The following is a 7,374-nucleotide window of genomic DNA, read 5'->3' on the forward strand; positions in this document are numbered from 1 at the left end:
GTAGGTGGGTGGCTGGGTAAATGGCAGTATGTTCGGACAGTGACGGACACAAATGAAAGGGAATGAACACTGATGCTGCGGCAAGATGAATGAACCTCAGAAACAGGATGCTGAAAGGAGCCAGAAGCAAGAGAGGAAATACCACCTGATTTTGTTGAGAGGAGGTCTAAGCAGACAACATTCATCTCTAAGGGTGAACACTGAAGGCCTAAGGGGCTAAGGTCAGGGAATTGATGAGGAATTCAATGGAAGCATGGAGATGTAGTTTGATTCGGGTTTTGGGTATTCTTTGTTAAAAAATGTTTTTTTAATGTTTATTTTTGACAGAGTGTAATAAGGGGAGGGGCAGAGAGAGAGGGAGACACAGAATCTGAAGCAGGCTCCAGCAAGGGAAACAAAAGCAAAAATAAACTATCGGGACTACATCAAAACAAAAATCTTCTGCACAGTGAAGGAAACAATCAACAAAACTAAAAAACAACCTACAGAATGGGAAAAGATATTTGCAAATGATGTATCCAATAAAGGGCTGGTATCCAAAATCTATAAAGAACTTACAAAACTCAACACCCACAAAGCAAATAACCCAACTAAAAATGGGCAGAAGAAGGGCACCTGAGTGGCTCAGTCGGTTAAGAGCTCAACTTTGGCTCAGATCATGATCTCATGGTTCATGGGTTCCAGCCCCGTGTCAGGCTCTGTGCTGACTGCTCAGCTCTCAGCTCAGCTGTGACTTTCAAAAATAATAAATATTTTTTAAAAATTTAAAAAACAAGAAGACTTAAACAGACATTTTTCCAAAGATGACAGGCATATGGCCAATAGACACATGAAAAGATGGTCATCATCACATTCCACCACTGGGTATCTACCCAAAGAATACAAAAATATCAATTCTAAGGGATACACGCAACCCTTTGCACACAATAGCCAAGATATGGAAGCAGCCCAAGGGTCCATCTACTGATGATGGGTAAAGAAGATGTGGCGTATTCATACACTATGGAATACTATTCAGTCATAAAAATAGAATGAAATATTGCCATTTGCAATGGCCTAGGTGGAGCTAGAGAATATAATGCTAAGCGAAATTAGGTAGCCAGGGAAAGGCAAATATCATATGATTTCATTTATATGTGGAACTTAAGAAACAAAACAAGCAAAGCCAAGAAATGAGAGAGAAGAGTCAAAACAAGAAACACTTTAATTATAGAGAACAGTCTGATGGTTACCAGAGGGGAGGTGGGTGGGGGAAGGGGTGAAATTAGTGATAGGGATTAAGGAGGGTACTTGGGATGAGCACTGGGTGACGTATGTTAAGTCCTGAATCACTATATTGTGCACCTGAAACTAGTATCACACTGGGTGTTAACAAACTGGAATTGAAAATTTTAAAAGTGCATTTATCTTTAAAAAATGCATAGCTTGATACACTTCAGCAATGGTATATATTCATGTTACTGCCATCCAATAAGATGTCTTTATTCTGTCACCCCAATAAACTCCCTCCTGCCCTTCTCTAGCCCATCTCCTGCCCCCTCTCCTCTCCCCTAACAGAATCACTGTTCTGATTTCTATTAACCAAAATTAATTCCTTAACGATGAAGATGTGAAAATCAAAGCCATGAAGCCATTAGAAGAGAACATTCTAAGTCAGGAAAGGAACCCCTAAACAGAACACAGTATGCTATTTTTTTAAAAACAGACTTTATTTTTTAGAGCATTCTCAGGTTCACAGAAAAACTGACCAGAAAGTACAGAGAGATCCCTATATCCCTACTTCCCATCTCCTCCTCCCCACCCCTCCCAGCCTTGCTCACCATCGCCTTCCCTGCGTCAATGTGGTACCTTTGTTGCAGTGGACGAACCCACATTGACACATTATCAGCCAAGTTCATGTTTCATGGTAGGGTTCAGTCTTGGTGTTGTGCATTCTGTGGGTTGGTTTAAATGTAGAATCACATTCCACCATTACCGTATCATCAGAGTCCTTTCCCTGTCTCCCAAATCCCCTGTGTGACCCATCATCGTCTCCACCACCCCCTCCAACCCTTGGCAACCACTGATCTCTTTTCTGTTTCCATAGTTCACCTTTTCCGGGATGTGCTATAATTGGAATCATCCACTGCGTGGCCTTATCAGATTGTATTCTTTAGTAATGTGGACTTAAGCTTCCTCTGTGCCATTTCATGGCTTGATAGACCATTTCTTTTTAGCGCGGATTAATATTCATTGTCTGACGGACCACCGTTTATTCGTTTAGGCCCGGAAGGACATCTTGGTTGCTGGCATGTTTGGGCAATTATGAAGAAAGAGGCTCTAATTCTGTGTGCAAGATTCTTTGTGGACATACATTTTCAACTCCTCTGGGTAAATACCAGGAACCTGAGTGCAGAACCACATGGTAAAAGCATGTTCAGTTTTATAAGAAATTGCCAAATTGTTTTCCTAAGCGACTGTACCATTTTGCTTTCCCACCAACAATGAACGACAGTCCCCATTGCTCCCCAGGCTCCCCGGGATTCGGTGATTTCCGTATTCTGGATTTCGGCCATTCTAGTAGGTGTGTAGTGGCAACTCATCATCTGAATCTGCAATTCCTGAATGACATATGGTATTGAACATCTTTTCACTTGCTTATGTGCCATCTGTATATCGTCCTTGGGGAAGTGTTATTGGGATATTTTGCCCTCTTCTTTGTATCAAAATTTTATTTATTTATTTAAAAAAAATTTTAATGTCTTTTATTTATTTTTGAGAGATAGAGATACACAGTGTGAGCAGGGGAGGGTCAGAGAGAGGGAGACACAGAATCCGAAGCAGGCTCCAGGCTCTGAGCTAGCTGTCAGCACAGAGCCCGATGCAGGGCTCGAATCCATGAACCATGAGATCATGACCTGAGCCGAAGCCGGACACTTAACCAACTGAGCCACCCTGGTGCCCCTGTATCAAAAATTTAAAAAATTTATTTGTTTGCCGGTGTAAAGAAATACAATTGTTTTTGTATGCTGACCTTGGACTCTTTTATTAAGGTCATAATAAATGACCCTAAATTCATTTATTATAATATTTTTCTAGATTCCTTATGATTTTTCATATAAGTAATCATTTTGCCTACAAATACAGTTTTACTTCTTCCTTTTTGATCTTTACACCTTTCTCTTTTTCTTGGCTTAATGGTAGGACTCTGTTGAGTTTTTTTACTGCTGCACTACTGTTTTTCAGAGACACTGTCTATGGATGTAACTTTTTTATAGTATCTTATTCTGGTTTCACAACATCACGGCTTCTTATTTCTCACTGATAGTTTTTTCTTTTCATTTACTTTTCTTTTCTCTACACAGTTTTTGTGTCCACCTAATTCTTTTTTTCTGTTTCTTTTGGTTGCCTTAGATAAAATATTTTCTCAGATGATTTTTTTGGTTTTTTTTGTTTATAAAAATTTATTGTCATGTCTTCATCATCAAAACTTAAGACCTTGGTCTTTCCTTCTTGCCTTTGTACAAGGCCAAAAGAGAGACATTGGCTACTTTGACGACCTTAACTCGAACTCCGGGAATGTCACCAACAGCATGACCTTTGCGACTAAATCCAGCAACCAGAACCTCATCGTTTTCCTCAGTAAAATTAAAACAACCATCATTGGGTACAAAGGCGGTGATTTTCTTGCCATTCTTGATCAGCCGGACCCTGATGCACTTCCTGATGGCAGACTTTGGCTGTTTGGCTTCAACCCCCACTTTTTCCAGCACAATTCCTTTTGCATGGGAAGCGCCTCCAAAAGCGTTGGCCTTCAGGGCTGTGGCCCAATGAGCTTTCTTGTACTGTTTATCATGCCACTTCTGGTCTCGTCGGGGGCTACGGAGCTTCCTGGCAGTACGAAGACCAGGACACTTGCCCATCCTGCCAGCACCACAGGCCCCTCTCAGATGTTTTATATCCCTGATATGAAATGGGAACTCCAACACTGACTGGACGCTCTGTAGACATGCGTGGGATTTGTCTTCATGCTCCTCTAAGACGATGATCTAGTGGACCGCTTCCCGGGGGCGACTCCTGTCACCTCTGACCTGAGAAACTTTCTCACGGCTCGCCAGACCCCCCAGGGCACAGTCTTTCTGTAGAGAGGAAGAGTTTGGCTGCCAGTCCTCTAGGAGTCCAGGAGGAGGCAAGGGCCCTTAGTGTCCAACCTTCTTAAGCATTTGGTACGGTGCCCACACCCCCAGCCGTACCTGCCATCCCCTACTTCAGATCCGATCTTACTAAAATGGCGCTGGGGTTGGGATCGTCATGCAGCCACATAGATTAGGACATCTAGGAATCCAGGTGACCGCCAAATAGCTTCCACCCAGCCCTCGGTTTAGCACATTCCCTTTCACCTCCGTTTCAGGAAGTCCCTGGTATCAACTATTTCAGTGCCTTTTTAAGGTTCCACAGTATAAACCAATGGCTTGCAAAGGCCCTCACTGTTGGGTAGGAACGGGCTTTCTTGGGCCTCCTAAGTCAGTGACAGCTCCATGGACAGCTTCCAGAATGTGGTCGCTGTTCCCTCTCCTGTTCTCTCTGTCCTGCTTGGTTCCTATTTTTATTTTTGTTTCCTTGTTTCTTTTTTTGTTTAATCCCTTTCCCGGAGATTTCACGGGGAAGTGAAGTTAGGTGTATGTGTTGAATCCATCATTTCAGACCTGAATTCCTCCTAATATCGTTTACTTGCTAAATAATAAACCAAATAAAATTATATCCTTCTTGTTCTATTGTTCCTTCTATAGGAAATCTAGCAGGGTTTTGAAATATAAAGTTGCTCCTCTGAGCTGTAAAATTTTATTCCCAACACTGCTGAATATCTCAAATTCTTACTTCAAAAATTATTTTATTTTATTTATTTATTAAAAAAATCTTTTAAGCTTTTTTTTAAGGTTTTTATTTATTTTTGAGAGACAAAGAGAGAGAGTGTGAGCAGGGGAAGGTCAAAGAAAGAGAGAGAGTCACAGAATCCGAAGCAGGCTCCAGGCTCTGAGCTGTCAGCACAGAGCCCAATGCGGGGCTTGAACTTGCGGACCGTGAGATCGTGACCTGAGCTGAAGTCCCATGCTTAACCAACTGAGCCACCCAGGCACCCCACAAAATTCATTTTAAGAGTGTTGGGAAAAAGTCTTGTTTTGTCTTCATAAGGATTGTATGAAATTTCTTGGAAACAGCACGTGGTCCCGAAATCTCTCTTGTCTGAATGTCACCATGCATGGGGACACAAAACATCCCGGAGCACGTGCTGTGCACCGCACCTGAGCCCTGACTGCTTGGTGAGGCTTCAGGGCACACGGAGCACCTGCACTGCCTTCTCAGTCCTGCCTCCAGAAAGTCCTGGAACAAAGCTCGCTGGTCCCTGCCAGCCAGCCAGCCCTCCCAGTCCGGCTGCGCCTACGCTTTTGGTCTGCTCAGCCCACTCGGCCCCTTCCCCTCCCCTGCTGCTGAGAACAGAGTTCTGGGGCCGGTGACCATGTGGTTGCAGACATTGACGTGGAATCTCCACTTTGGGTCACTTCCCCCTGTGTTTTGTTTATACGGCTATGAAGACAACCTTGGCAATGACCACAAAAGCCTCTTTCTGCAATGAGTGCGGGCAGATGATTTTCAACAGCTGATTGAAATGGAGTCTCATTTGCTTGTGTAACTTTGTCACTCTCTCTTTCTTTTAAAGTTATTTTTATTTGTTTGGAGAGAAAGGGATAGAGAGCAAGTGGGGGAGGGGTAGAGAGAGAGGGAGACAGAATCCCAAGCAGGGTCCCCTGCTGACAGTGCAGACAGAGCCTGACGCGGGGCTCAAGTTCACGGACCGTGAGATCATGAGCTGAAGTCAAGAGCTGGATGGTTCACGTGCCCCTGTAACGTTTTCCGCCCAGGAAGAGAGGTCAGTGAGTGATAAGGGTCCACACCGCGGAGAAAGGAAACGGACCTGTCACAGGAGCAGCAGCAGAGGAGAGAGGGGGCCGGACTGATTCTGCAAGCTTCGAGAAGGAGGCTGGCAGCCTGTGGGCAGTCGGCGTGGGGTCTGCCCAGCCCCTTCCCTTTACAAACAAAGGGAGGAGACACCGACAGGACCATGCTGGGCAGTGGGGTGCTCGCCAGAAGGGAGGCTGTCCCCTCAGCCGTCAGGCTGATGTCTGCAGAATTGCACAGATACCCCAGTGGGGTGCTAGTGATGAACTGAGGAAAGCTCCTGGGTGGGGCAGGAAGTGCCAGGTGCCCGTCTGAAGGACTGGGCAGTGGATGGGGGCAGGGGCGTCAGGAGAGGCCAGCCTGGCCGTGCCTCACTTGCATCCGGGAGTTGTGTCATGTCCAGGAAAGTGTGGGAAGTGTGGGCGGGTCTCTACCCGTACGCCCCTACCCCCTCTCCCAGTGCATCCCAAGAGACAAGGAGTCCAGGTTTGGACATCCACTGGGAGAGAGGGCGTTGAACCACTGAATGAGAATACCACACGAGTGACAATACGTTCCTGCTCCTTACCGTCCTTCCCTCCTGCTCCCCCGAAGGCTGGGGGCCCGCCGACAGCAGTTAGCGAGCTGGGGAAGGGAGGACATGGGAAGGGGATGGAATTCAGAAGGCAGGTCCCTCTTCAGGCTCACCTGAAGGGGAGAAGCGTGGCAGGTCCGGGCACAGGCTCGTCTAGAGATAAGTTCAGCAATGGCTGTTGTCTCTGCCTTTTGTCTGAGGAAAACACTTCCAACTGCATTTGGAAAGTAATTCTTTGTCGAATAAGCCTTCTGATTGCAAACCCAGCCCTAGAGTCATTTCTAAAGCCTGTGTGTGTGTGCGTGTGTGCACATGTGTGTGTTTTGCAAAGCCATCAAAATAGTTTTAATGGAAGAAGAAAGACCCCTCCAGCCCCCAAGGCCTTTGGCTACAAGGCTAAGAGTATTTTTCTAAATTTTCACATGTAGAATGCATGGGGTATACATTGCTATAGAGTCTGTTATCAAAGTGATGTATCAGGAAATGAAAACTTGATCAAGAATGGCCAAGGTCATCGGGCCCATGGGTGGCTCATTTGGTTAAGTGTCCTATTTCAGCTCAGGTCATGATCTCATGGTCCGTGATTTCCTGTGTCGGGCTCTGTGCTGCTGCTCAGAGCCTGGAGCCAGCTTCAGATTCTGTGTCTCCCTCTCTCTGCCCCTCCCCACCAGTTCGTACTCAGTCTCTCTCAAAATAAAGACATTAAAAAAAAAAAAAAGGAAAGGCCAAGGTCAGATAAGCGAATATGAAGATGAGGAAGGTGAAGGGCTTCCCAAATTCATTCCTAAATTCCTTATTATGAATCTTCATATGTAGCTAAGTAGCCCCAAATATCTCGTGGATTAAAAGGGAATAATTCTCCA

General features: G+C 45.1%; 1 pseudogene; it reads right to left on the bottom strand.

The window, feature by feature from the left end:
• Nucleotides 1-3,431: 3,431 nt before the first annotated feature.
• Nucleotides 3,432-3,909, bottom strand: LOC115273934 (annotated as a pseudogene).
• Nucleotides 3,910-7,374: the final 3,465 nt, after the last annotated feature.

Source organism: Suricata suricatta, chromosome 2 (assembly GCF_006229205.1).
Source record: "Suricata suricatta isolate VVHF042 chromosome 2, meerkat_22Aug2017_6uvM2_HiC, whole genome shotgun sequence".
Lineage (NCBI taxonomy): Eukaryota > Metazoa > Chordata > Mammalia > Carnivora > Herpestidae > Suricata > Suricata suricatta.